Source organism: Halichoerus grypus, chromosome 9 (assembly GCF_964656455.1).
Source record: "Halichoerus grypus chromosome 9, mHalGry1.hap1.1, whole genome shotgun sequence".
Classification (NCBI taxonomy): Eukaryota; Metazoa; Chordata; class Mammalia; order Carnivora; family Phocidae; genus Halichoerus; species Halichoerus grypus.
Genome location: NC_135720.1, coordinates 126,868,529 through 126,896,226, shown reverse-complemented (window position 1 = coordinate 126,896,226; position 27,698 = coordinate 126,868,529). Strand labels below are relative to the sequence as shown.

Here is a 27,698-nt window from a genome sequence, read left to right as displayed (position 1 = left end):
TTGAACTGTAAGCAACACAATTTTTAAAAGTATATGTAGGCTGTGAATATAATATGTACAAGTATAAGGTAACATGAATGCTTTTTAACAAATTTATTAAAACTCAACACAAACAATAGTCCCTAAAAGTGGTTGTTAGAGGCTATGTTTTTTCTAACAGTGTTGCAACTCCTCAAGTTCTATTGAAATTCTTTTCAGGACCCACTGTGCAAGATCGTGATAATTCTTTGAGATTCAATATAATTTTTTTTAAAAACACATGTAAAAGACAAATACAACAACTAATTTTTGGTAGTAAAGTTATGTATACATATACATTATATACATAAACAAATTATATATATATTATATATATATATACAATTTTAAAGGTATACTGATGAAATAATAAAGTTCCTTTACTCGTGACTCAAATCACAAATAAAGATAATTCCAAAATTGGAATAGAAAAATGGTTTGAACAGTGGCAAAACAGCCTGAGTTCCTCAGGGGGACAATTAAACAAACCAGAAGTGCCTAGTCATTCCTGAGCTAAGTGTTAATGTCTATGAAGTTAATAGGCACACATCCAGTCTAGCTGAATGGACATTACTCATCAAAATGTACAGATTCCAATACATTTGTTTTGTATCAGCTTCATGCATATTGGGAATTATAAAGTACAGAGGCAGCACAGTGTTTTCGCGAGGAATATGGAGACCAGGCTCAGGCAGGCATGCATCTGTGTCCACATCCACTAATCGCCAGCCTTCTGCCCTTGGGGGATTATTTAACCTCTTTATATCTCACTTTCTTCACATGTAAAATATGAATATTTGCTGTGTAGATTATTAAGATAATGTAACAAATAGCTTAATAAAGTGTGGGGCACAATAATACATTTCCATTAAAGATGTTATTAGTAGTTATAAAAAATGTTTCTCTCACTTCATCTTTCTTTCAAATCGTCCAAAAGAAAATCATTTCAACCCATCCAAAAGTATGGAACAAACAAGCCAGTGTGGAAAAATCTAACTTAACATTCTAAAGGAATATTTCAATTGCTGTAGATGAGCTCAGTTATAAATATACATCATTAGCAAACAGCCGACACAAAACACTTGAGCACACAGAAAATTCAGTGCCAGATAAATACTCTTTAAGTCATCATTTTAGTCTTTGATGTTTTTAATTTGCTTTTTTTATTTGGTTGGATGTTGATGACTTTGGGTTTAATTGGGAGAAGAGAGACAAGATAAAGGGGCACGAGTGGGTTAAAAGAAGCCTTTGAAGAGATTCCAAAATAGTCACCAAGGGAAGAGTTACTACAGGTACTCTATTCCAGAATGTTTATTTTTCTTTCTCACTGGTTTCAAATGGGTCAGCATTATCAGTAAAACAAGAAGTAAACAAAGACCTATCTCCGATTACATCGGCTCCTGGGGCCATCAACAGAGTAAACATCAGTCACCCCATGATAAATACAACGATTATCTGTTATTAGACACATACAGGCCTGGCCTACCCACCAGTGGCACTAGCTAATGAATCCACTTATTTCTAATACAAATAAACCAGACGGAGGAAGTGGTCAGCCAAAGCTGAGTCCAAAGGTGAGATGGGGAGATGGTTAATAAAAACGCTCAAGGCTGACATTTCCTTTTTATTTGAAACATGCTTTTCTTGAGAATGACATGATCTTATTGATACGGATTAGTACGCCTCTGCTGATGTCAGGTTTTAAGGTCCTTTTAAGTGTTGTTCTTTTTTCTAAGTGGAAAAAAAATTCTGCAGGAAAATAATGTTTAAAGTCTATCATGGTTCCATGGTACAGGACTAAATACGAGGAAACACAGTTACTTTGATCTTTAGTCACTTGTTACTTAAAAATGGTGACGTTAACAAGATATATTTGTACTGCAGAACGATTTGTCAAGATTTGTAAAAAGGCTTAAAATTGCTCATACCCTCTGCTTGAGTAATTCTACCTGCAGAAATATAGGTTAAGGAAATAATCAGAAATGGATTAAAAATATATGCAAAAGGATCCAATCAGGAAATGGGCAGAAGATATGAACAGACATTTTTCCAAAGAAGACATCCAAATGGCCAACAGACACATGAAAAAGTGCTCAACATCGCTTGGCATCAGGGAAATCCAAATCAAAACCTCAATTAGATATCACCTCACCCAGTCAGAATGGCTAAAATTAGCAAGTCAGGAAACGACAGATGTTGGCGGGGATGAGGAGAAAGGGGAACCCTCCTACACTGTTGGTGGGAATGCAAGCTGGTGCAGCCACTCTGGAAAACAGTATGGAGGTTCCTCAAAAAGTTGAAAATAGAGCTACCATACAATCCAGCAATTGCACTACTGGGTATTTACCCCAAAGATACAAATGTAGGGATCCGAAGGGGGTACATGCACCCCGGTGTTTATAGCAGCAATGTCCACAATAGCCAAACTATAGAAAGAGCCACGATGTCCATCGACAGATGAATGGATAAAGAAGATGTGGTATATATACACAGTGGAATATTATTCAGTCATCAAAAGGAATGAAATCTTGCCATTTTCAAGGACGTGGATGGAACTGGAGGGTATTATGCTGAACGAAATAAGTCAATCAGAGAAAGATAGGTATCATATGACCTCACTGATATGAGGAATTCTTAATCTCAGGAAATAAACTGAGGGTTGCTGGAGTGGTGGGGGGTGGGAGGGATGGGTGGCTGGGTGATAGACATTGGGGAGGGTATGTGCTCTGGTGAGTGCTGTGAATTGTGTAAGACTGTTGAATCACAGACCTGTACCTCTGAAACAAATAATACATTATATGTTAAAAAAAAAAAAAGATAGCAGGAAGGGAAGAATGAAGGGGGGAAATCAGAGGGGGAGACGAACCATGAGAGACGATGGACTCTGAATAACAAACTGAGGGTTCTAGAGGGGAAGGGGGTGGGAGGATGGGTTAGCCTGGTGATGGGTATTAAAGAGGGCACATACTGCATGGAGCACAGAGTGTTATATGCAAACAATGAATCATGGAACACTACATCAAAAACTAATGATGTAATGTATGGTGATTAACATAACATAATAATTAAAATATATATATATATGCAAAAGGACATCGGGAATGCTTATTTTGATGATTACAAAATGGTATAATCTAAAGGTTCAAGAATAAATTGATTAAATAAATTATGGTATATCCATATATGAAATGTTATGTTTTCATTTTTTGTGAAGATTTATTTATTTATTTGGGAGAGAGAGAGGGTGGGTGGAGAGGGCAGTAGGAGAGAGAGAGCCTCAAGCTGACTCCCTACTGAGTGGGGAGCCTGACTCAGGGCTCCACCCCAGGACCCCAGATCATGGCTTGAGTGGAAATCAAGAGTCAGACTCTCAACCCACTGAGCCACCCAGGTGCTCCTGAAAAGTTATGCTTTCAAAAACAGTATACGACAATAAAAAAATTAAAAAAAAAAAAAAAACAGTATACGATGAGATCAATTTCCTACAATGTAATGTTAATTGGAAAGGTAATACATATTACAATGGAAGTTATTTATATTCTTTTTTACATGGGTTTTGACAGTTCTGTTTTTTGATTTTTAAATCAAAATTTGATTTTATTAACACACAAATATGTCAATACATTGACAAAATATTTGCAAGAAAAATAAATATGTGATGCTAACATGAATTCTTTTAGAGGGATGACCATAAAGGTGACTTTTTGCTTTATGTTTTTCTGTGCTTTCAAGTTTAGTGTAATGAACACATGTCCTGTAAAGTTTCATAGGAAAACAGTGTGTATGGAAGATCCATACATTGTGCTCCAGAAATTTTATACTCAAATGTGAATGTAACTGTTGAATCCCAAACAGTGTTCCTTAGTTCTTCACTTTCATAGTCAGGTATTCTTGGTGTCAAATCTAAATTCTTCAGGATGGAGTCTCACATATTTCCTCTCCTCTTTTGTTGACATAAATTAATAGCAACTAATCACCATCCAATGTTTAAAACCCCATATATTTGAAGTCTTTCTGCCTTCTCTCTCTTCCTTAGGCTGAAAAATGACAGTCCCTTTAATCTTTTCCTATTGATCCTCTTTTCTACTCTTTTAATCATTTCTGTATGACTACCCAAAAACAATTCTGTAATTGCAAAATTTGAGAAAATCATGGAAAGAGGATTTGCAATACTATAATGCTTAATTAAGCCATAAAAGACCCACATTTTCCCTGCATTCTTTCCCCTCCTTTGTTTGAAATAATTAAAATGCAATCAAGGCATTCATAATTTCATATTTCTCTTTTAAATAAATAACATCCCAAATTATTTTTTATAAACGGGTTATTGGAAACTATGCTTTTGCTTAAATTAGGAGTGTACACATTCTACTAAACCAATTTACAAATGTCTCAATAGAATAAATATTACCACATAGAGTGTTTTCAAAAGATATGAATCCTTATGGCATATTAAATGCAAATTTTGAAAATTAATTCATATATATTGAATTCATTAATTCAAACAGTCATTAAGAGCACCTTTATTGGGCACTTATATTATATTAAATGATTATGACTTATAAATATAATGGCATATGTATTTCTTCTTGTAGTCCTACTTTTTTTCTGTTTAGCTGGGTTTTAATATTTTGCTGTTAATTATCCGTGTTTACTATATATATTTATATAATATACTATACATATATTTATATACTATACTATATATATTTACTATATTCTACAGTATCTGTGCTACTTCAACTGCTTTTTATATCAAAATCAAGTATTAGCCAGTGGTATAAGATATAGAACACTATTTTGACTGAACTTATGTTTAAATATACATTATATATAATATACAATATATTATACATAACATATACATTTCTATATATATATGATCATATACTATATTACTATATGTGATCACATATATCTTATATATACACATATATGTCATATGTATGTATATACATACATCATATACATATATTAATATAGTGTGTAAATATATATGTATATATATTATTGCTTTTTTAATATACAGACATACAGGTGATTGCCAGGAGGAAGGTGGATGGGGGGATGGGTGAAATAGATAAAAGGGATTAAAAAACACAAACTTCCATTTATAAAATAAATAAGTCTCAGGGATGAAAATTACAATGTAGGGAATATAGTCAAAAATATTGTAGTAATGTTGTATGGTGAGAGATGGTAAATACATTTACTGTGGTGAGCACTGAGTAATTTATGGAATTGTTGAATCAAAACGTTGTACATTTGAATTAGCATTTTTTGAGTTTCCAACCATGCCTTATCCTTTTCCAGGGAGTAATGGGCACCTATCAAGTACTTCTGCCAATCTACTTCTTTTGCAACTATCAATTGGGGTATTGGACACATTAATAACAACTTTTATTTTTCCGAATCTGATCCAAGCAGATACTTTTATTATGACTCATTTGAATCTTACAGCCAGTTCGTATATCTCTTCAACCTCAGGCTTTAGATCCAGGGAAAGGTGACTTTTTATGTTCATGCTTATGTTTTTCTCTCTGGTTGTCATTCTACTTGGATATCATTTTCTAACTCAACCTGGTGAAGGAGAGTCCTTGTGCCCCAGATCCCACTTCATCTTCAGGGCAGTTTTGGGATTAACTTGAGCTGCTAAAGGTGCAAAGGTTAATCTAATTTAGGGAAATGGTTCTTTTTCTCCTCCTAACTAAAATTCCAGTCATGCAGTTTAATAAAAAGAGTCAGAGCAGCAAGAAATGGTGTTGCCACGCACACAGCAGGAGTGTCTATGGCAAATTCTAGTGAATTCCCAGCTGACGCACAGGGTGAAGAAATTAAAAAGTCTGCTTCGAAATGTTTCCTCAGTTAGAACATGCCAAAGATGCAATTGTCGCTCATATACTGAAAAATCCAAAATCTACAATATAACACGGGCTATTATTTTGAGTTCTCTACACCCTCTTACCAAGAATTACAGAACTGCTACATGAAAGTGAAAATAAGAACAAACATTTTTCCTATAACGTTTTTCCTATTTTACATTCAACATCATTTGATCCTAAATGTCCAACAGTTTACTGCATAGAGATCTTGGGCTTTGAAGCCAGATTTTCTTTTCAGGTCCACCTCATGAAAATCGAGCAAGTTACTCAATCTCTCTGATTTTTAGTTCCTCATCAGGAAAATTGGTGGTGGTATGTATGGGGGGGGATATATATTGGGGGTGGGGAATAACACCTAACTCACAGGGTTGCAATGTGAGCTAATCAAACAGTATGTGTGTCTAGCCCAATAGTGGCTTTACAATAAATCTGAATTCTTTTTTTTTCTTTTCTTTTGCCTAAATGAGCTTTTTAAGGTGTTTATGTGCTTCTTTAGCTATGGTCAATTACTATGTACTGCAAAAGGATGTTTTCCCCAATTGATAATCAATGCATTAATTTTCAAAAGAAGCACAAACCCCTTTAAACATTAGAAATGGAAAACACTTGGGGAATATTCCTCATTCTTATTCAGGATATCTGTTCTCAGAATGATTGGAATAGAGACTCTTATTAATTATTTACCCTGTGTAATGTGGTTATTAGAAATGCCATTTTTGTTTCCTTTTTAGGTACAGAGTTAGGTGACATGGAATTTTTAAAAATTCAGATTTTTCAACTATAATATTTTTGTGGGAAATACCACAAAAAGAAATACCACTATATTAGATATTGTATCTATATCATAGAAAAATATAGAGCAGAAAAGCTAAGAAATGTTTGCGGCGGGGTCCAGGCAAATTGGAAGAGCATTATTTTACTGAATTTGTTCCACCTTTTTAACATTTTCATGAATTATTTGTGCAAAAGACAGAGAGTACCTTGCCTTCTCTAATTATTGCACAATCAGCTCTCTATAGGATTGACCTCCTAGCAAAAATAGAATTTGAATAGACTGTAGGGAATACTATTTTATGTCACCCTTCTGTGAAATTGGATTCTGAGTATGTTCTTCCACATTTTACATCAATTTATATATTTAACATTAGATAATCTTATTCACATTGCACAGGTAGGAATATTCCATTCTATTCAGTCACTACCTGTTGTTACATAAATAACAACAAAACCTTGCTTCTATTTTTTTTTTTTTTAATTTATTTATTTGAGAGAGCGAGAATGAGAGAGAGAGAGAGTACATGAGAGGGGGGAGGGTTAGAGGGAGAAGCAGGCTCCTCGCCGAGCAGGGAGCCCGATGCGGGACTCGATCCAGGGACTCCAGGATTATGACCTGAGCCGAAGGCAGTCGCTTAACCAACTGAGCCACCCAGGCGCCCCACAAAACCTTGCTTCTATGTAGAGGATATAAAGTAAACAAAGGAGTGGCTGGGCCATCGTACTATTGCTGTGGGTTCCTGTTTCATAGGGCCAAGATATCTATTCCCATTGGCTTCAAAGTCAATCACAAGCAATCATTTAAGGGCATGATTAGAGAAAATGCACCTTCCAATATATGAAAGGATGAAATGGTAGTACCCTGAAATAAGTAGTTTTCAACTGGAAAGGAATACTCACATTCCAGTATGGAAGCTGTGAGAGAGTAGGAGTACAGTTCTCTCTCTCTGAGGGTCATGTTCTATTTAGAATCCTAAGATGGGAACAGGAAATAAAATTACACTTAGGCATTTTTCACTTAATTCTTGGCCCATTTCATTTTCTTTAATCACATTGCCTAGGTACACACAACCATGATCTTTCTGACATGCCTTTACCTTCTAGGCAAGGTGTTTCCTTCTTTTTTTTTTGCCTCCTTGATTTCTGGATGCTTTTCTTGAAATCTGATAATTGCTAACGTGAGCTTAAAAGGAAGGAAATTGGCCTTATCTGGTTCCAGAGACTGACTAGGCTCCCTTTTTGATTTTCTAAAACTTAAATCCATTTGGCAAGTTATTGTATTGATTCTTAGAGGGTCGTTTCAAGGTAAGGATTACTAATTCTTTTACAGATACATCAAAGAGGTCAGAAGAACAACTATATTTTTTTTATTATGTTCACTTAGCCAACATATAATACATCATTAGTTTTTTTTTTTTTTTATTAACATATAATGTGTTATTTGTTTCAGGGGTGCAGGTCTGTGATTCATCAGTCTTACACAATTCACAGCACTCACCATAGCACATACCCTCCCCAATGTCCATCATCCAGCCACCCCATAATTGGACATCATTAGTTTTTGATGTAGTGTTCAATGATTCATTAGTTGGATATAATATCCAGTGCTCATCACCACATGTGCTCTCTTTAATACCCATCACCCAGTTACTCCATCCCCCCCCCTTCTTTAACCCTCAGTTTGTTTCCTGGAGTCCAGATTCTCTCATGGTTTGTCTCCCTCTCCGATTTCTTCCCATTCAGTTTTCCCTCCCTTCCCCTATGGTCCTCCGTGCTATCGCTTATGTTCCACATATGAGTGAAACCATACGATAATTGTCTTCCTCTGCTTGACTTACTTCACTTAGCATGATCCCCTCCAGTTCCATCCATGTTGATGCAAATGGTGGGTATTCATCCTTTCTGAAGGCTGAGTAATATTCCATTGTATATATGAACCACATCTTCCTTTTACTATATTTGTTTGGTTGTAGCAGTTGAACAGTAAAACAGAAAGATACTCCTGTCTCGTGAAATTTCAAATTAGTCAATTTCTTTACTAGTCTAGCAATTTTGTCTTTTCCATTTCTTGTATAAACATTACTGTCTCTTTTAAGAAACAGCATAAAACATACATAAGATAGTATAAATGTCACAGCTCAATTAGTTACACCATTTTACAAGAACTAAATCAATTTCATTAGATTATGGGGAAGGAAAAGCATTCTTACTTCTGCCTGAAATTGTTAAACAGCATGCATTTATAATCTTTGGCCTGTAACTGAGAGAATATAGTTTTAATTTGCATTTAAATAAAGCAAATTTCCCATTGCAAAGAATTTTCTTTTATTAGTTCCCATAAACAAGATGGCATTAAAGAGCATAGCCTGCTTAAAGTGGGATGGGATGATAAATCAGAGGGATAAACAAGGCAATATCATGAAGAAAAGGAAAACCACCCTACATATACTTAAATAGTTAACATTCTGAATTCTTGCTATCAATTAAAGAAATGTTCAGCCCTGAAGGATTTTTACTTACCAAAACTATACTTTTAGATGAGACATAATACTGCCCTAATTAATATTTAATTTATTTGCTGTTAATAAAAAGCTAGTCTCCTATGCTATTTTTATTTTATTTTCATACTAATTAAGTATATGCTAACAATCTAGTCTATAACTATTTTCTTAAATTTTATCTGTGTATATTAATCTATACAACCCAGAAAAACACCAATGGGAAAAACATGGCAGATGCTATTGGCAATGTTTTACCCATAAGGCAAGTAGGTGCCTATGTGCTGCTTAAGTTCATGGAGTTAACTCAAGGAAGACTCAAGGACTAGTAGTTCATGTATAGTGCTATTCCCCATACAGCAAGGGTGACCACTCCTCAATTACAGGCAACTTTAATTCATTTGTTTATTCTTTCGCTCATATTTATTTTCTACTATTTTTAGGAATAGTTATCTCTTATTTCTGTTATAGATGATCTCCTTTCCATTTGGATTTTTCTAGACTTCCGAGAGAAAGGTTTTGAGAATATTTTTGCTCTTCACATAGTTGTGAAGGACTTACCCCAGAAGCCAACAGGAAGTAAATTGACTTACTCAGTGATGATTATTCACTGTTTATGAAACAAAAAAATCCACTATTTCTTTTTTTTACTGTTGGGCTTTCTACATATTCCGAGTAATACAAGTTTTAAGACAGGTTTCCATAACCAAAGACCTCCAAAGGGAAAGAATCACTCAAGAATGTTCAGAAGATATTTTTTACGTCAAATAACCATCTGCAAAATAAAGATGTCATATTAGCTAGTTTTCCTTCAAATAATCAAAAGTATAGTATACCACTCATTCTTCTAAATTCAGGTACTTAAAAAAATTTTAACCTGTTAGAGCACAGGCATCATTTTTTGCTTATGATTTTTATTCTCTTCCCTCCACCATTCTTTCTCTGTCTCGCCATCTCTCTCTTACTGTCTATCCTCTTTTTCATTTCTTTCTCTTTTTTCTTTCTGTGTTTTTTTTAAAGATTTATTTATTTTTATTTTGAGAAAGAGAGAGAGAGAGAGAGTGTGCATGAGCAGGGGTAGGGGCAAAGGGAAAGGGCAAAAGAGAAACTCAAACAGACTTCCCACTGAGCCTGGAGCCCAACTGGTGGTTCGATCTCGGGACCCTGAGATCATGACATGAGCCGAAATCAAGAGTTGGTTGCTCAACCAACTGAGTCACCCAGGCACCCCATCTTTCCCTTCTGTGTTTTTTTTCTTACATTTTTTCAAATGATCAAAAAATACCTATTGAATAAGAAAAAAATAATGTATTACTTAAAATAAGCATGTGCTTGATCAAAATGCATTTGACCATTTATTCAATAAACATTTATGGATAGTGATGACTAAAAAGATAGCTCCTATTCTTAACTTAACCTTCAGTGAGTTAATTTAATCTTCTTAAGACTCAAATAATAAACTCACCTATCTCAAAGGACTATTGTGAGGATTTTTGAGAAAAATTTAATGGTAAGAGATTTGATGTAAGGTAACACATTATAGTGTGGTTTTAGCCTATTGTACACTCTTAATCAATTCTAGTTACTTCTGAGCATTCACTGTGTACCAGCAATGAGAATAGAAGGATGAATTAACAATAACAACAAAATCTTGGTAGAGAAATCTGATGTTAAAAAGAATTTTGCCTGGAATTATGCAATTTTGTCATTTTCTGTCATTTATTTTTAAATGTAAGTCAAAATACTTTAAAAAATGGACACGTATACTTAGTACAGGGCTTTTATCTAATAATGTTATTCAGACTGTTAACTGAAATAATAATCTCATTTATCTAAGTGTTTGGATTACTAGAAATGTTCACTAAATGTTGTTATTTTTGTAATTGTTATAGCATAAATATTTTTCAGGTGAAAGGAAGTTTTGGCAAGATGAATTAATGTCAAAGTCATAACCGCATTTTCATGATAACCATAGGTTGCAATTGACTGGTCTGATGGCCTGGATTCTGCTAATAAGGGTATCTTATGTATAGTTAGTTTGACTCACCATAGCTCAGTTTGCTTTTCTGTATTCCATAATGACTGACAGTAGTCCAGATCATGGCCAGGATGCAAATGAAAATGAGACCAGAGGCTTGTCCCCTGAGCAAGTTGGGTAAGCCATCTGTTAAGTCTACTGTTAAACCCAAGTGAAAGTCATTTTAATTCAATGCAACTCACATCTCTTGAGAGCTTACTGTGAGCCAAGCATTGTGATAAAAACGAAAGATTCAAATATGAATAAGCTCTGCTCTTTTCACTTAGGTGTTTATGGTCAATTGGGAGACACGTAGATAGACAGATAACCAGACTGTGTTGTAGATAGTATGATAAGGACCCACGTGATATGCAGTGTAGAAAAGTATGGAAGAAGGGCACACAACTGAGCCAAGAGTGTATGGTAGAGATATGCATGTGTGTGGAAGCAGCAGGTAGGGTAGAAGGGAAGACTTCCTAGAGAAGATGAAACTTATTAAATGATATCCTAGAGGGTACTTTCCTTTTTACAGAAACTAACATGACAGTGTTCATATACTAATCATTGTCAAATATCTTTGTTCTCTTCCAGCACATTTTCCCAGGATTTGAATTTTCTATATGTAATACTTGTCAATTTTCTGAATTTCTTGGGTACCACAAGAGACACCACCAAAAAAATCAAAAGCGAAACTTCAGATTCTAAATTGGTAGTTGTGCAAATACATAAGAGTATAATGCTCTTTGTTTATGGTAGAATGTCTGTTAGGTAAGTCCACACACAGGCAAATATATTTGATTTTCCTGACCAAAGAGCCCAGCAGCGTGACAAGGCTAACACATTTGAACAAATATATGTCAATGTATACCTAGAATAGAGATTAAATTAAAACAAAAGACACCAGCATAATATACCAGTGCCGATCCTCATGAAAAAGTGACTTCATTATAAATAGGAATTTCATATTTGTTGTAATTAACTCATTTCATCATCATCTTAGTTTGACATGCATTTTTTTTCCAGGCACTGTACAACATACAGATGATTAATTAGTTATCAGTTATGTCCTTTTCTCTCAAGGAGGCCGCTGTTGGTCAGGCTAAGCATTGAATGAACAGACATGTATCCACAAAAACACAAAGGTTGTGGTATGAAAAAAATCCAGTAATCATCTCTTTCATACCCTTCCTGTATTCAGAAGGGAACATTAGAGGGCATCTTGCTCCTGTAAAGAGTACCATATGTAATCTGTGCTTTCAATTTCTCCACATTAGCTTGTTGGTCCCTGTTACTTAGTTTGCTGGCCCCTGGGTCTGACCTTGCTTGATTGTGCTCCCTTGCATCAAGGAGCCTGCTGATGTTCTATTAAGACATCTTTCACTACTAGGAAAAAACTAACCTAGACAGGGCGATATCAGGTAATTACAGTATTACAGGGCATGGACAAGTACCACATGTTGTCCAATTCTCATCTTTCAACACTGCTTGTTGACTACAAACAACTACACCCTTATCACAGGTGGTCTTCAAAATATAGACTTTAGAGAATTGGACACATTGCTTGTACTAATATTTATGTTACTACTTTTAAAGATACCTCTGTGTCTAAATGTTAGGTTGTTTGTTCATTTAACAATTCTATTTATTTTATGTAAGTGGCTCCTACAGGTTCCAAAAACAGATTTTGCCTCCTACATACATGGGTGTCTGTATAGCTTTTAAATCAGTTGCAGAAATTTAAAAACTGGTATACCCATGTATGGGACATTTGGCTCAGATTAACAGGAAGAGAGTTTTGGCTGAAACAGAGTAACACCTATCCTTAAAATGATCCTCAAACGTCATTGATATGAAAAGCAAATATATAATACTAGTTTCATTGATTAAGGGTAGACCATATCAAAGCAATTTCCTTCTGAGAATTGGTTTGGCATTCATTTATATGACTGATGTTTCTCACTAAAAAATAAAACAATACATAAATAAGGTAGATTTTAACTGACCAAAACTCCTAGAAATCACAACACTTGGAATCTAGGTATTTCCAAGTGTTGAACATTTCCATCATCTCTGCTTTTGTCTGGGCAGCAGTTGTCAAAAATAATTGACTTCTCTAGAGTCACCAGTGACAAAGAAGTGCCCTCTTAGAAAATGAGAACAAAGGAGATTTGTAACCACTTGGGTGACCCGAGTAAGTGCATGTGATGAAATGGGTAAGGAGAGTAGTCAGCGAACAAGAGAAAAGGTGTTTGATTCCTGACCTGGATGACCCCGATGCCAGGAGACCATTAAAGGAGCTTCTTCCACCAGTTAATACCAATTATTCGAACATTTTTTATTTCTCATGACTTTTCTCTCCTTTTAATACTAGAGGGCTAAGTGACTTTTCTATAAAAACAGAAGAGATGAACAATTTTAACATGGAGACATTTAAAAACTAGCTTTAAAAACATATTTTTATGACTCCTTTTTAGACTTGGGCATGCTGAGTTTTGGTTTAAAAATAAAGTCATTTTTGCTGGATTAGTTAAGCCTGATATTTTTCTTGTTTGTTTACTTATTTTGACCACTTTCCTCACTAAAACGTAATATCTGTGAGAAGAGAAACCCCATCTGTCCTGTTTCTTGATAAAATTCCAGATAGAACAGCACCTTGCTCATAAGGAGATTGTCAATAAATATTTGTTACATGGATGTGGGTGAATAAATGAATGAATTGGTTAATTAATCCTTAATCTTGAAGCATGTCCTCATTTTTCAAGTAAGGTATTCTGAATTTCTACCCACATAATACAGAAGGCACTAATGCACTAATGCCAAATTTCCTTTCTAGAATACACTATAAATGTTCTGTGAGACATTCTTAATGGTGTATTACAGTTAGAATGATACTGAAAAAAGTTCTGATCATAAATAAGACTTTAGGTGGTTAAAGATAGATAGAGATATGATTTGCATTATTTATGCATCTCAAATGCAAGTGCTTTTGCATTTATGAGGCATCAAGAGATATTAATGCAAAATCTTGCAAGAGCTTGATTATTTTTTAAAAGGTTATCTAGGTAATTGTAAATTAATTGTGCAAATAAAACTATTCAAAATGGTGGGGTTTTCTATTTATCACAGAGGTGGGCAAAGGCTACTTGTTAAGTTCATCTTCTCTATCCCCTGAGCTCATCTCTCACCTGTCTTTGATTTAGGTGGATAATTTCTCATAGGGCGCAACTTTTCTCTTTTCTTGGATATGGCTTGAGGCATCATGTCCTGAGTCATTCAGAATATCAATTTGGATTTCAGAAAATACATCCATGAATAGTCTGAAGAGAACTTTATAAAGGAATTTGGAAAATATAATGGGCCAAATACACAGAGGCTATGATTCTATGCATGGTTCTAGAGCTAATTACGAAATCAGTGGTGGATGAAATCCAAACACCATCAACACACTCACTTCCACTTCTTCCACTTCTTCCACTTCTCCTTAACTGGGTTCTAGGGTGAGAAGAATGACTGGATGACCAACAGTTCACAATGGGTAATGTTTTACAATAAAGCAAACCCAGGAGAAAGCCTTGGGGGATCCCGTGATGCCTAGGGAACCATCTTTAAGATAGTAAGGGTTATCAACAAATGAATGGATAAAGAAGATATGGTCCATATATACAGTGAAATATTATTCAGCCATCAGGAAGGATGAATACCCACCATTTGCATCGACATGGATGGAACTAGAGGGGATTACGCTAAGTGAATTAAGTCAAGTAGAGAAAGACAATTATCATATGGTTTCACTCATATGTGGAACATAAGCAATACATGGAGGACCACAGGGGAAGGGAGGGAAATCTGAAGGGGGAGAAATCAGAGAGGAAGATGAACCATGAGAGACTATGGACCCCGGGAAACAAACTAAAGGTTTCAGAGGGGACGGGGGTGGGGGTAAGGGGTAGTAGGGTGGTGGGTATTAAGGAGGGCATGCGTTGTGATGAGCACTGGGTGTTATGTGTAACTGATGAATCATTGAACACTACATCAAAAACTAATATTGTACTATACAGTAGCTAACTGAACATAATAATAATTTAAAAAAAGACAGTGAAAGCTAGGATAAAAGAGGTAGTTCTTCCAAGTGGTGACTCAGGGAGAGGCAAAGAGTAGGGCCTAAGTCAGACAAATAGCAATGGGCTTCTGAACTTTGGTGGGCCTGCCTGTCAAGGCAAAACTCCCACTACTACCACCATAAGGTGTTTTTACTGTTAGAAGTAAAGGTGTTAGAAGGTGTTTTTACTGTTCATTGTCCCTAGATGTCACTTGCATGAAAATGACATGTGCAGGACCCAGAAACTACACAACACTATATTTTTACTCTCTACTGCTTAGAAATGGTCCTACCCAGGACATCTGATGAGCCAGTTTTCCAATTCCAAACACTGACACTGCAACTTTCCTTGAAGATCCCTGCAAATTACCATGAAGGAAAGCAAAAGTTCTTTAGATATTACTTTCAAATCCTATTCAGATATTTGGCTTGGTTGTTCTTAACCAGATGGCACTTCAGTATTCCTGTGTGGGGCATATAAACACAGCCATCCCTGAAGTTTCTGGCTCAGTGAATTTGGGAAAGGGACTAATGGATGGTTACACATGGTTGAGAAATACTATTTTAGGATCATGCAAAATACCACTAACCATAAATTCATTTCACAGAAATAATGACCAATACTTTAAGAGGAGACCTAGTGTGATCATGAACAGAAAGATCATTGCATTTACATAATGAACTTATAATAATATTGTTCCACAATAATCCTTACCATATATATTGAGTACCCACTAAGTGTTAATGACCAAGACTAGTCATAAACATGTAATCTCATTTAAATGCTATTTTGGTGAGAGGAAGAAGTATTATATCCATGCCATATAGGAAGAGGTTAAATGACTTGGCGAGGGAAAAAAATCTAGCAAGTGATGAAAATAGATTCAAGAGCAAGTTTAACTGCACCTAAAACACACGCTCTTTTCTTACACACACATTCTCCCAGTGTCTTTTTTTGCAGAGAGGAACAAAGTCAGCATAGAACAATGTCATACCAAGGACATACCCAAGCCATGAACATAAGCTCTGGTTAAGAGACAAGTGATACATTAATTAGTAGGTATATGTACAGTCACCATATTTTCTCAACCAATAATTGGGCCACATTTACTGAAATGGGACAGAATATTTCATTTTATTTATTTTATTTTATTTTTATGGAAGAGTCTTTATTATGAAAAAGAGGTGTTATCTAGGGAAGTCCCATGCTGGTTTCTTTCTAATAAAATGACAAAGCAGATTTCTTAAATAAGTCACCAAGGGCAGAAATTACTACTGAATAGTGCTACCCCTCCTTGCACACCCACAGTGCCCTGTGCTGAGTATAAATAGGTACCCGTGGGCCCAGGGTCTTTGGGCCTGGAAATCTCTCCCATCCCTTCTTGCAGAGCTCTGGTGGGGGGAACAGGAGCAGGAACTGGGTTCCCTAGAGTCTGGGCACTGGCAACATAAGGGATGATTCCTGAAAGATCCCACTCCTGGGTACACAGTTCAGAGCTCCCCAATACCTTCTGGTGTCTGGGCTTCAGCAACAATGCTGAAGTGGGGGATGAATTTCCAAGCCCAAAAGGGGAATAAAGTGAACAACTGTCCCCACTTTCCTCCCTAAGTCACTCTCAGGCTGGGTCAGGTGGTCACTGGCAGGACCAGATGTGGCTGGAGCAGGAGAGCAGCGTCCCCGAGCAGCCTCCACCTGGGCCCTTGTTAGCAGTGGTCCAAGGGCACTGCCGACTCTGGGGCTTCCTCAGGAACTTGCAGGGATGCACAGATTCTGATGTGATGGCATGGTGGTCAGATGTGGCTTGTGTCCTGCAATACAGAGCTCCTTTCCAGCCCCTCACTGTGCTCAAAGCAGGGCAAGTGGGGGACACCATAGTCTTCCCTCCAAAATGAGGAGCTGGAAGGTGGCTCCAGTTGCTTAGGAGCCTGGTATACTCAGTTAATGATGGGGTCAGTGAGGTCAGCAGCTCTGGATCCAGGCAGGTAAGACTTCCACACTTTCTACTCTGCTGGATCCATCAGCTCTGTGGGGTTTTCCAGAAAAGAGTCCCTTCTTGCACATGTTCATGCATGCGGAAGAGGAGGGAGAAGAAGAACCCCAGAAAGGCGCTTGGGAGGAGGACATTACCTGAAGGCACTCTCCTCAGTCACAAATGAAAGAAACAGTCATGCCCTTGCTCTCTTCAGTCACAATGGCTTCAGCCGGTTCTTGCAACAGCTTCTAGAGATGCTGAATTCCAGCTCCCACCGGCTCTAGGTCATTGTCAGACTCACTGGGGGAGCAGAGGGGCTCTGTCAGGGAGTAGGGGCTCTGGAAGGCAGTCTCCTTCTTGGGGGGAGGTTGCAGCGGGTATGCACATGGGTCCGTCTGGACAGAAAGTCCGTGATACTCCCTCATCCACGGGTCCAGGGTTGAGGGGGCAGGGGCAGCTCCGGACAAGTGAGTGCTCTTCTGGCTCAGGCTGTGAACGGGGGCTATTGCCCTTCTGTGCCCCTCTCCTCCTCCTCCTGGCTCTCACCTGGGTTGTCACCAGCCACTTGGTTCCACTTTAGCAGGACTCCTTGATTCTCTGGGGCATGCCACCTAAGGCGTTCTTAGCTGAGGGAGTCACAGCCTGGAGGCCCTGGCGCTGGGGTTTCCAAGCATTTCTAGGGGGCTCCTGCCAAGAAGCTGAAGTTGACTGCTCTCAAGGGGTAGCCTCCCCTGGAACTGACTGCACAGGGAGCCTGGGGCCCAAATGGAGGTCTCCAGATGGCTGGCTTCATTCTCCTCCAGGTTTTTCTGGCCCTGGAATGATCTCTGGCACATGGAGGCTCGCACTCCCAGCCACCTAGAAGTCTTCTGCCTGGTCAAGACTCTATTCAGCCTACCAGACCACAACAGACCCCAGCACTGACCAGCTACCCAGCGTAGCCACTCAGAGCTCACCCCACCCAGGACACAATATTTTATATCAGACGATTGTGAATGTTCTAGGGCATACAGTCAGCATAAATAAGTACATGACAAATAGAACATGGGAGGAAGAGTCCCCAGTAGAAGGGAAATCAGTAGATAAAGAGAATATTCTAAGCTGATGGATTATGGGATAGATGGGAGGCAGGTTGACTTCAACTATTTTACAGTCTCCCAGTATTCTCTAGCTAGGCCTAAAACCAGAACAGAATGCAATGTTTTTCTTATAAGTCCTTAAATTTTTTTTCACATCGAATTCTCTGAGAACATTTAATTCAGATATCTTGAGTTTATATGGTTTGAAAATCTAAACAAAACAAGGAGTGCTATGCTGAGATCGTATTGCTTTAAAATGAGGTGAAATGCGTTTTATACAAAACAAAGCTGATTGAAAACAACATAAGAATGCAATTTTCTACAAAGTTGTCTGAGGTATGAAGTGATACGGAAAATGGATAACATATAACCTTATTCTGTTTATCAATATATAATTATGAAGTAATTTACAATAATGCAGTTATTGATTTAACTTCACCCATGTGCCTTCGGAGGATATTTATACATTAGGAATGAAATTTAACTAAGTTATTGGGTGAAAATTGCCACTGAGCCATCCTAATTAGAAAACATGCTGATGTGCAGATCATGTTTTATCCTGGCCCTCCCCTGATCCCAATATAGTTGCCTTCTTAATAGATGGATGTTGCTGTGGCTTAACAATTGGGAATAGCTCATATCAGTTCTACTGAAGTGAGCCTCATGCTTCTGCACATGGTAAATAGGAAAACGTTCTCTATTTCCCCTGAAATCTTCTAGTATCTCACAAAATCCAAGAGTAACAGTGTTAACAGCTGGACTGATAAGTTGGAAATGGTGGAGATATATGTGTGGGCTTGTCTCATCAGTGGATTCACAACAAACTCAATATTTGTAAATGAAAAAAAATCAAGAAAGGAGGAAGGGAAGAAGGAAAAAGGGAGAAAAAAAGAAGAAAAGGAAGAAGGAAGGAACAAAGGATTAGAGGAAAGGAAGTGAGAAGAGAAGAAACGAAGAAAAGAAAACCTATTTCTATTTCAAAGAAAAGAAAACGCATGGTCTGACATATGTAATCATATCTCACTTTGAATAATAATCAAGTAAAGACAATATATAGTATTTATTGGGCTATTACCAAGTGCAAGGACCTCCCTACTATGTGCTAATTTACTTACCCTTTGAGGGAGGTATTATTATCCCTCTTTTGCAGATGAGATGACCTAGACTCAGAAGGATTAAGAGCATAAAGGCAGGATCTGAACCAGGCAGTCTGGCTGTAGATTCCGTACCCTTAATCATCAAGCATTGGTACCTCAGTATACTTTATGTTTAGTTGGAAACAAAAATATAGACGGAAATAAAACTGGAAGGACAAGTTAGAAATTTGACTGCAAATTACTCTAGAACTTTAAGGAAGTTGGCAACAAGAACTTGAGATTACAGCCCAACTGTTCCATGTCCCTTGTGTCTTCAATATGCAAACATGTCACCAGGTACCCAGCAGAAAGCAGGCATAATGATTGATCTGGGGTGTAGAGATGTACCTATTGTGAAATAACCAAAATATTTTCTCTTTACAAATGGTGAACAATGATGCATTAGGGAGTTAACTTTACAGTCCATGTAACAGATTCCAACAAGCAAGCTAAAATTTAAGCTCATAAATGTAATAATTTAAATTAGAACAATAACTTAAGTGAATCCCTAGAGTGCCAAACCAAACTTTAGTTCCAGGAGTATCAATTCCAAAGTGAAAGTGTCCGGCCAAGCATCGTTCTGAATTTAATTTTGGTATTGCCCTAAAATTATGTGGTCACATTTTTGTTGTATCTAGGAAAGTCAGGTTTATAAGATTAGATCAAATCGGTGGGAGACAAGAATAACCTTATGCTCTCAACCATTAAGAATATAGTCAGAATGAAAGAGGAATAACAGTTGTTCTGATTAATAAATGCATGGGCTTTAAAATCAGATGACTCAGCTATTCAACTTGCTAAATAGGGGACTTTGGACACATAACACAGCCTTGCTAAGTCTCAGTTTATTTAGATGTAAAATGGGATACCATAATAACACTGTGCAAGATTATGTGAGAAACAAATAAGATCTTACATTTGAAAGCAAATTTTCAGGTCCTTGACACCTAGGTACTGGGTATATATCGTGCTTCTTTAGTTTCCCCTTAAAGCTTATGGTCAGAGAGTTATAGCTTCTCCTTAAACAATCCTTGACGACAAATGACAGTGAAGACATCCATCTTGTTGCATCATTAAAATTGTAGACTGTTATGAGGTAACAAAGATGTTAGATGCTATCTAGCATAATTTACGGCCGATGCAAGTGTGAAATCCTATATCTGTTCTCATCTTCAAAATCATCAGGGGTAGGAATCCACTCCAATTCTTATTGTCCCAAATACTTCCTTAAGATCTCTGTGAGTTTTTCCAAGTTGTGCCCTCTAGCAATAGGTAATAGGCCTATATTATCTTCCTTATGATAGTCTTTCTAGTCGTGAAGATTGCTATTGGTGTTTCTGGAAAGATTTCTTTTCAGACACAGAGGCAGTCTTCTTTTTTGGGCAGTACATTTTACTTCCAGTATTATTATTATCCAAATAGTTTTTCAGTAGTTATAGGCTGGATTAAATTGAGTTTACTAACCAACTAATAATTTTTAATTTTGTACAAGTCTGTCCTAAACCATGTTTGATGCAATTTAAAACTCCAAAATAAACAAAACACAGCATTTCATATATATCTCAATTACACGGTATCTTATTTTTTATGGTTTTTCTTGCCTATGACAATTTTGATTTTATATTCTACCATCCATTAAATATTTAAGTCTTTTTATTATCTGTGAATTCAATATTCATAATCTGGAAGGATCAATTGTGAAGATAACTGTGGCCCTTTAACTTCATAGTCTTGGTTGAAAGGTTCAGTAGACTTAGGTCATTGCCAGATTTGATTATGGTCATGGGTGACAGGCCAACAATACCTCCAAGTACTACCATCAGGTGTGAGGAATAGTTCCCAAGCATCAGAAACAGAATGACAGTTAATACCTCAGATCAAACTTGCATAATAATCAGAGTCAGGCTAACAAAATCCAGGGAATGTAAGCCAATGAAGAGTAAATTAAAGGGTACTGAGGGATCAATTAATTGTGTTTTCAACCTTGAACCTACAAATTACGGACGTGATAGCAGAAAATGCAATCTGTCTGAGTCTTATTTCCAGGAATTCCATCAGATTTCTCATGGTGAAGATAAACAAACAAACAACAAACAAACAAAACTTTGTGGAATTTCAGCAGGAGAGGGGAAAAGTAACCATTTTGAAATACATCCCAGGGAAAATTATCCATCACATCAATAAGTTAAAGGGCAAAAAATCACATGATCATATCAATAGATGCAGGAAAAGCATTTGACAAAATCCAATATCCATACATGATGAAATCTTCAGTAAACTAGGAATACACAGGACTGCCAACTTGTTAAAGAAAATCTACAAAAACACTTACAGATAATATCATACTTAATGGTTAGAAACCAGAAACTTTCTCCCTAAGATCAGGAACAAGACAAGGATGTTGCCTCTCATCACTCCTACTCAACATTGCATGAGAATTTCTAGCTACCACAATAACACAAGAAAATGAAATAAAAATATACATATTGGGAAGAAAGATATAAAACTGTCTATGTCTACATATGACATGATTTTCTATATAGAAAATGCCAAAGATTCAAGAAAAAAAAAAACCTTCCTGAAATGAATAAGCAATTTTAGCAAGATTTGCATCATGTAACATTAGTATAAAAAGTCGGTCAATAGATTTTCTAGATACCAACAATGAACAGTTGGGGACTTTGAAATTAAAGGTACAATACTATTTACTTTAACACCAGAAAAATTAAATACTTTGAAATAAATTTAACAAAATATATACCAGTTGTATATGAGGATGACCACAAAATTCTGATGAAAAAAATCAAAGAAGATCTCAATAATTATAGAAGTATTTTATGTTCATAGATAAGAAGATCCAATATTAAGATATCAGTTCCTCCCAACTTGATCTATAGAATCAATGCAATGCCAATAAAAATTCCAGTTAGTTATTTTGGAGGTATGAACAAATGATTTTAAAGTTTATATGGAAAGAAAAAACAGAAGAGCCAACACAATTCTGGAGATGAAATCAGAGGACCGACATTACCTGTCTTTAAAACTCACTGTAAAGTTATAGTAATCAAACAAAAAAAACATGCAAACAAAACAAAACAAACAAACTACAAAAACAGACAAACAAATAAATGGAACAAAGTGGAAAGCCCAGGAATAAGCCCACACAAATACAGTCAACAGATCTTTGATAAAGGAGTAATGGTAATTCAAAGGAGAAAAGATAATCTTTTCAACAAATGGTGCTGGAACAACTGGACATCCACATATAAAAATATAATGATAATATGGACACAGATCTTACATCAAAATGGATCATACACTTAAATGTAAAATGTAATACTAAAATTTCTAGAAGGTGTCACAGGACGAAATCTAAGTGACCTTGGAATTGTTGATGCAATTTTAGATGCAATACCAAAATCAGAACCTATGAAAGAAAAGTTGGTAATTTGAACTTCATTAAAACGAAAACCTTATGCTCTACAAATATCACTGTTAGAAAAAGAAAACATAAGGGAGAAATATTTGCAAAACACATATTTGGTAAAAGACTCGTATCCAAAATATACAGAGTTCTTAAAACTTAACAACAGTGAAACAGACGATCCAATTACGAAATGAGCAAAAGATTTGAGCAGATGTCTTACCGAAAAAGATATACTTCAGATAAGCATATGAAAAGATGCTCAATATTATATGTCATTCAGGATTTGTAAATTCAAATGATGACATACTACTACATATCTATCAGAACTGCTAAAGTCCAAAACACTGATAATAAAAAACTGCTACCAAAGATGTGGAATAATAGGAACACTTATTCATTGCGGAAAAGAAAAAAAATGGTATAGAAACTTTGAGGACTGTCTGGCTGTTTCTTACAAAGCTAAACACTGGTTTTTTTAATTAAGATTTTTTTTTTATTATTTGACACAGAGAGAGAGAGAGAGACAGCTAGAGAAGGAACACAAGCAGGGGGAGTGGGAGAGGGAGAAGCAGGCTCCCGGCTGAGGAAGGAGCCCCATGCGGAGACTGGATCCCAGGCCCTTGGGATCATGACCTAAGCCGAAGGCAGACGCTTAACGACTGAGCCACCCAGACGCCCCAAAGCTAAACACTGTCTTAACATATAATTCAGCATTGCATTATTAGGTAATTATCCAAATGAGTTGAAAACTTAGGTCCAACACAAAACCTACACATGAATGTTCATAGAAATTTTATTCCTAATTGCCAAAAATTGGAAGCCACCAAGATGGCTCTCAATCTTTCAACAGGCTGGTGGATATAACAAACTGTGGCACATTCATACACTGAAATATTATTCTGCAATGAAAGGAAATGAGCCATCAAGACACAGAAAGACATAGAGGAAAATTGCTTACATACTGCTAAATGAAAGAAGCTAGTCTGAAAAGGCTGAATAGTGTATGATGCCACCTACATGACATTTTGGAAAAGGCAAAACCATGGAGACAAGGAAAAGATCAGTCTTTGTCAGGGACTCAGAGGGAGGAAGGCAGAAATGAATAGGCGGATCACAGAATTTTTAGAGCCATGAAACTATCCTGCATGATACTGTGATGGTGGATACATGACATTATGCATTGTCAAAACCTACAAAATTGTACAACACAAAGAATAAATCCCAATGTAATCTATGGACTATAGTTAATAATAATATATCAATATTGGTTCATCAGTTGTAACAAATAGACCACATGAATGTAATGATACGGGAAATGGTGCAGGGGAGAGGGGGTCTACAGGAACTCTCTGTACAATCTCTGCAGATTTTTTTTTTTGAAATCTAAAACTATTCTAAACAATAAAATCTATTTCCCAGTCATGGTGTGGATGCAACCCATAGAACGTGATTGTGTGCAAGGTGGTGAAGAGTCTTGGGTTTGAATTCAGTTTGCCCATCACTAGCTGAGTTGCTTAATATTTCTGAAACTGTTTCCTTGTTGGTAGATTGAGAAGAGCACTATCTTTAGTAGAGGGTTATTGTTATGTTTATTGTTAAATAAAATAGCATGTGCACATCAGTAACTGCCATATAATAAGTGTATAATGGTAGCTACAATTTGGATCCTAAAGGACTTTAGAGATTTTGAAGACAGAACGGTAAAGCTTAGAGGCATCACTTGTGAAGATCATAAAATAATGTCATTTGCAGATCACTTGCTGTGTTGTTAGGGAATACTGTATTAGGCATTTGTTGAAATAAAGCAAAAAGAAAAAAAAAATCATGTTTTCTTCCTCCAATTAAGACTGATTTTAAAAAGTGATGATTTAAAAACAGACAAAAGAATTTTATCTATATTGTTTCCTGTGCTCTCCATGATTTTTCTCATCTTACTCCTCCCCTGCAACAGTTAAGGAAAGAAAGGATGACAGAAGTGACTAAGCAAAGGGGTCCTTTAAAATACTCTTATGGGATAGTTTAAGCCCTTGCCCAGGGAAAGACCTGAAGTTGCTTCTTTTCAACTTTACTCAAATAGGGGAGGTGAGGGGAGACTTTCATGTCTACACCTACCAGCTGTTCTAAGGTTCTGCCCTGCACTTTATGAAATTATATGTATCTTGAGACATAGAAAGGATTGTTTAATGGAGTAATTTAAGATAATGAGTTTCACATCTATTTTATGAAATACATGTTGATCACTAAGCCATTCTACAAACTATGACGAGTCTGAATAGAGACAGGTCTTGGCAAACTGATTCTTTTACCATGTTAACTACCATCCCACAATGTGAATAAACAATATAGATTATTTTACATCAAAAATCATCCATGTTCATGGGCAAAAATGTCACTAAATACTTATCTCTAGGGGTCATACTTGTAGGTAAACTAGAGGACTTTGTGATAGCAAATGGGCCTTGCTCATTCTCATCTTTCTGGTTTCTGCTGAAATGTAATGTCGTGGAGAGTGGCCACTTAAACTCAACCACCTTTCTCCACTCCCCTGTACCAGTCTGATATTTCCTGTCACTCTCCTTTACCAGTTTCCATCATTTATACTTATCAAAATCTACAGTTACACATTTATTTGCTCTTTTCATTGTTTGTTACTGCTTTCTTACATGAAATTTCAAACTCCCTGAGAGTGAGAACTGTGTTTATTTTATTCACCAAATCATTTCATGTTCCCTGATGTGGAGCAGCACTCCAAAGTATCTACTGATTGATTAATTTAAGGAATAAATGAACTTGCAATGGTGCCATGCCCAGTGTTCTCCATGGTAGAGAATGTATACATCTCTCACCTTAGGGATCAAACAACTCAAATTATTAACTTCCACTTATTCTAAGAAGCTGGTAGTCATTTCCTCTGTCTTCAATTTGTCTGACCATTTTTTTTTTCAATTCACAAGTTACTGTTGGCTAGAACACAATGAAGATCAAAATAAAGTCATCTTCTCACACATATTGGGGAAAACAAAACTTGGATGTAAATATAAACAAAAATTATTGACAATTCAGGATATGCTTTTCCTTGAATATTTCAATAATCAAATCTATAATAAAATGAAGCTAAGATTATTTACCTATTAGGATCCATTTAGCCAACAAATGTTGTGGCACAGATAAGTTAGTATAATAAAATATAATACAGCTTGATGTAAAGGTTAGAGTGGTTGATATATGAATGTGACAAGACACCGCTATTGGAAATTGAGTTTCTTAAAATTAAAACAAAAAGGTTTGGGATATTAGTAATATTTGTAGTCAATAGTAAGCAGATAAAAGTTTCATAATGACATATTAGTCAAGAATTTTCTTTTTCTAAATGACCAATGCATCATGTAGTAAAAAAGTATTTTTTATGATTAACTGTTGCAAGAACATTTTATCTGAAATCATTTGCTATTATTTAATATAGAAACCCCTCTGATACTATAAGGGAAACCTGACAATGGTGGAGGGCTCTGAAAGATTATTTTTAATATTTGGCATAATAGTCTGTAATGGTTCCTATGGCTCTGATAACTCAAAAATTGAATAAAAAAGCAAAAGTAAAGTTGAATCCTGTCATTTTGCCTTAATAATAATTAACATTTATGGAGTGCTTTTTATCTGTGATTTGGTTTATCTTTCAAAATTCTCCCAATTGTTTTTCAGGTCACTGAAATACACAGTTATTATTTTGGATGAACATATCCTAACTTGTATTAAAATAAAAACTCCTGAGATAATGACAACACTTTTGTACTTAGTACTCCACCAGGAAATGAATGTGTGGAAAAGAAAGTCATGGAGAAGGGATTCAAGAAGCAGTGTGATTGGTAGGAAACTCTAAACATGGCTCAAAGGTAGAAATCAGTGTGTTCTTCTCATGGATATTAAGGAGATAGGAGTAAATGAATTCACAATGACAGTATGGAATGAATTGGGAGAAAGACAAAAAATTCACTGATAACTAGTATTATAATAATAAACATTTCTACATAGCATGTTAACAGTTTAAATTTACTACATAGAGATCCACGTTCAGGAATAGACAATTTTAAGTGTTTTGTCAAACCCGTTTGCTATTAGACATGAACAATGATCAATAAAATATTTTGAAAATGTGTGATGGGATAGGATGTTCTAGACTCATTTTCCCCTGTTCCTCTCTTCCAAATACAACCACATACTCTAGAAATAATTCAGCATGCGATCCTAATAGGACTCTAAAAGATAAGAAGAAAGGGGACTGGCTAGGGATCTCAGGACTTAAGAAAAGACACCAAATTGAATTCCTAGATTTTCTTTTTGCCCCCGAAATATGGCACTGTGGATTGAGGAGAGCCCTACAAGTCGGAACTGCAAAAAAGCATAGAAAACAAGAAAACAATTAAAGCCTGACCTTTCTGGCCATGTACTGGGAAAGGGACAGCCCAGTAGAGACCTAACAAGGAGGTCCACTGCTGTCCAACACCAGTGTCAGCAGGGCCTGTCCAGGAACTCATCCTTAATCTGCCCTGTAGGCTCTTGGCAGAAGCATCTGTGATGTTTGCACCACGCACTGGGCAGTAGTGGGCTTTTTGGGCCACAGTGTCCACATCAGCAGAGTGCTTGCCCTGTCCCCAGGGCAGGGGGGACTCAATCTACTATAACAACAATGACTAAGGCTGAGTGTTTCCCGAACCTAACCGAATGTCTCTGGGAAGGGCAGGTGATATTTGCTAAGATCAGTCAAACATCTCAGCAGATGGGGCACCTGGGTGGC

At 36.4% G+C, this 27,698-nt stretch overlaps 1 pseudogene; it reads right to left on the bottom strand.

The window, feature by feature from the left end:
• Window positions 1-17,431: 17,431 nt before the first annotated feature.
• LOC118555718 (protein PIMREG pseudogene) overlaps window positions 17,432-27,698 on the bottom strand; it is a 120,609-nt pseudogene continuing 110,342 nt past the window's right edge.